The sequence below is a fragment of the Camellia sinensis genome, chromosome 14 (assembly GCF_055761805.1).
Source record: "Camellia sinensis isolate YWXY chromosome 14, ASM5576180v1, whole genome shotgun sequence".
NCBI classification, from domain to species: Eukaryota; Viridiplantae; Streptophyta; class Magnoliopsida; order Ericales; family Theaceae; genus Camellia; species Camellia sinensis.
This window is the reverse complement of record NC_138974.1, coordinates 10,324,011-10,328,225: the sequence shown is the minus strand read 5'-3', so window position 1 is coordinate 10,328,225 and position 4,215 is coordinate 10,324,011.

Sequence of the window (4,215 nt, the reverse complement as noted above, 5' to 3'; positions counted from 1 at the left end):
AGTCCTCAGCGGAATGCTACAACTTTGAGCCTTTCAAACCCTGTACCTTTGCTGCCTCAGTTTTGGACCAAGCCTTGGTTCTTCAAGCTTACAACTTTTGGTGGCTTGCCGGCCACTTTTAGAGGCTACTGGCCATCACTTTTGGGTTGTCGGCCACTAATGTGGCTTGCTGGCCACCACTGATGGTCGGCCGGCCACTAGTGTATTTTGCAGATATTTTATGTCAGATGTGCTAGCTGTTTGCACAGATACATGCATCTATCCCCACATGTAAGGCTAGATCTCGTTGAGGGAATTTCATGTTTTCTACATATAGGAGGCCCCTCTCTCATGTTTTAGGGTTAGAAAATTTGGAGATCAAAAATTTTCCTCTCTCTTTACCAAATCTCTACACTTTTGCCTATAAATCTTCAACCTTTGCCTATACACCCTTAACCAAATCTCACCATCTTTGAGCTGAGGTACTTTTGAGCTTGTTTTGAGCTCTAGAGGGTGTGTTTACTTGGTTTTGTTGCTTGGAATTGCTTCTACTCTTCAAGAGGTATAAGGCTTTACCTATTTGCTTGTTTTCTCTATTATTATTCCTACTGTTTTTCCATTGTTTTGGGCTATCAAAACTCTATGTTTTTGGGCTGAAGCTTGGGTTTAAGGCCATTTAAGGTTGAGGGGTTGATAGCCCTTCTTTGTACCTTGTTTTGGAGGCCTTTGCCCTTGTGTTTCCCATCCTTTTACTACCTTTTTCCAAACTTTTAAACACTGATTTTTAGAGCTTTTTCAGTGCCAAAATCATATTTTGGAGTTCAAATTTGAAGGGGTTAGCCTCCCCTCCTTCTATCTTACTTACTGACCTAGTTGGTGCCATGTTTTACAATATTAATCTAGCTATGTTTAGCTCAATTCTAGCATGTTTTGGGATTGCTTTTAACCTGTTTTAGCACTATTTTAGGCTGTTAGTTGCATTTGAGCTTTGCTTTGCATGCTTATAGTGTAATAGTCCTCATGAGTTTGGTGTTCTACGCCTTAGACACCATCTAATTTGAGTTAATAACATTTATTTATGCTTTTTCTCACTCATTTTCAGCACTTAATCATCTCTGTAACCTCTCTCCTTTCTTGACTTTTTATTTTACTTTGAAAGTGGTTCAAACTATTTATTCATTTAAGGCATGAGATTAAGATGTCATGCTTAATGGTTTAATCCCCTAAGGGATTCATTACCAATGGTATGATGTCTCTTTCGTGCCTACAATAACTTTTGGTTTGAGTTCTCTTTCCATTAGAAGACTTAATCTCACCCTTTGGGCTTAATTGATTAAAGGATGGAAATGTAACTAAAATGGAGTAACTAAAACTTGGACATAAAAGTGAGCAAGATAATAATTTGGTTGTGTTCAATTAGACGTTAATTGAACACATGGAACTTGAACCATTTCATACTCATTAGTGATGAAATGATTCAAGGTTCCAAGGTCACCACTTCCCTTGATCATCCATGTTAGGGAGATGGTCTTTAGTGTCTCTTCTTGTTGCATTTATTGAATTTGCACACTTTGGCTCACAAGCCATCATGCAATGAAATTGCTTGAGTTGGTGGTTTGTAGCTTAAGTTCACCACTTCTTGGATTTGTTCATGAAAAGGAGGGGTGAGTTGTGCAAACAAACTTTTGAAATACCCTGTATATGCTCTATTTGTCCTCTGTTGCAGCAAGATAAACCTGTGCAGCAGTGGCAGGCAGGCCATTTTCCATGGCCGCAGAACACCTTTGATGACCAGCCATCACTAGTGGCCAGCATTCCTCATCACTGGTTGGTCGGCCACTCGTGCAAAATTAAGCAGTAAGTTTGTAAGGCAGAGCAAAATGGGCAACAGTATTCAGTGTGTTTGGTTTGAGTCTTCTGAATTAAGTTTTTTAAAAATTGGGTTTTTTGGTTTTCGTATTCTTTTGTTTTTAGTGAATATTTTTTAAATTTTAAACATTTTTTTTTATTTTTTTAGATGCACCTTAGTTAGATGTATCTAAAAATTAAAAATTTGTGAAAAAATATTTTAAAAAATTACTAAATACATAAAAATACAAAAAAATGTACTGAATTCTTGTATTTTTTTTTTGTATTTTTGGTATTTAGTGAATTTTTAAAAAATTGTGTTTATAAATTTTTTTACTTTTTAGGTGTATTTATGTTAGGTGTTTCTAAAAAGTAAAAAAAAAAATTGCTTAAAATAATTTTAAAAAATCAGTAAAAAAAAAAACACGGAAAATAAAAAAGTAGAATTTTCTGAAAAGTGTTTTCTGAAAAATGAAAACAAGCAAGCTTTCAACTGTGCCAACAAAGACCTTCATAAGCAAAACGGTGGTCTATTCTGGTGGAAACGAAGCATGCGCATGAACATGAACATCCCTCGTTTCCCGAGACGTAATAGTTGGTTGTTTAGTTTAATTACTTATTTGAATTGCACTTGTGTTGTAATTATTTAATTAGTTAGTTAACTAGTTAATTAATTCAAGTGTTGTAATAATTAGTTAAGTAGTTTAGCTAGTTTATTCGTTTTGGTTTGTAATCGTTAGCTTAATTAGCTTAGCTTTAATTAGTTAGTTAATTAGCTTAGTTTATTCGGACTCTCCTTCGTGAGAGCACAATGTAATAATATGTATGCCTTCCAACCCCACGTCTTTCTGCCTTTTATTTACTAGCTTATGATGGTTAGTTTAGGAACATCGCGTTTTGTTTAGCATACTCCATGTTTGCATCCATTTGTATTGCATGCACCAAGACTCGGCGCATCATTCTAACTACATTGTCGTTTCAATGCTTCTTTGAATACGTGCTTAAACCGCATGTTATCAAATCAATTCATATGCCATGTTAAGTAGCCAAGCCTATTTAGATTGCATGTCGCGTGTATTGCATTAGTCATCTTGCATAGTTAGGAATCATGCATTTTTTCTAACTCTTTTGTTTACTTTGGCTTGGAGTACTAGGTGAGTTTTTATTCACTTTAGCATAATTGCATGAGCGTGATTGCTATTTTTTCCATGTTTAGCATACTTGCCATGAAGCTAAATGCTGAAGTGTTAAACTGCTTGAATGCCCGTGGATAAAGGCTTATTGCTTGAATTGGAATAATTTGAGCAATGTTCATATACGATAATTTTTTCAGGTGGTACATATTTCGAAATAATTTTGCAAAACGAACATGTATCAAATGTTTCAATTTTTGCAAGTTAGTCTATACTTGTGTGTGTGTGCACACCACATAATAATGCGAGCCTAATAACCGGAACAAGAGTATATAATGTACATAAGATTCATATCATGATTAGTAGAAGCCGATATTTGATCGGGCGAGCAGGGGTACTCAAATGTATTCATGACCTTCCCTTTTAGTACCTAAGTGTAGACACCCCATTTTTGACCGCCCTTAAGACTTGGGCACTACTGATGGTTTGCTCGGTGTTGAGAGATGTGCAGGGCAAAGAATCAGTTTCTTCGGCTAGAAGAGAGGCAAATCTTTCAAAACACTTTGTTTAGGGTTTTGGAGTTGAAGAAAAGAGGAAAGGAGAGGAGAAAACTAGTTTGGGAGAAGTTCGGCATGAATCCGGGTAGAAGCGAGTCGAGCAGCCCTCGCTGAATCGGGCTTATCTGTCTGTACACTTGGAGTTTAGCTATCGGGCCACCACCATCGGAAATCTTACTTCCGGGGCTTCATTTTGCACTCAAGAATCTCCTAGAGCCAAGTCCGGGTGGGGGAGATATGATCAGTTGAAGTTGGGCATCATCCCGGTTGGATTGAATCTGCGCGGCTTCACGAAAAAGGGCATAACTTTTTGCACAGGAGGAATTTTGATGCAAGGTTTGTGCCATTGGAAAGATAACTTCCGGGGCTTTAATTTGGATACCCACCGGACATTTTTTGACATTGGAATCATCTATCGGCAATCTATTTTGCCGACCGGAAAAATATTATGCCGACCAGCACTTTATTTTGGCCGACGACCAAATTTTCTGGCCGGTTTGCACCTTTTGCACTCTCCAAGCCTGGTGCATCCCAGCTGTGCCAGTTGGAATGCACCAGCACACTCCCCCGTGCATATATGTTGCTATTTTGAACCCTTGACCACCTTTGGACCCCTCTTTTGCACCCTTTGCTCAAGGCTTCTTGAAGAAGCCTTGACCCCTTATCTTGGCTTCCTCAAGAAGCCTACCAACTGTCCA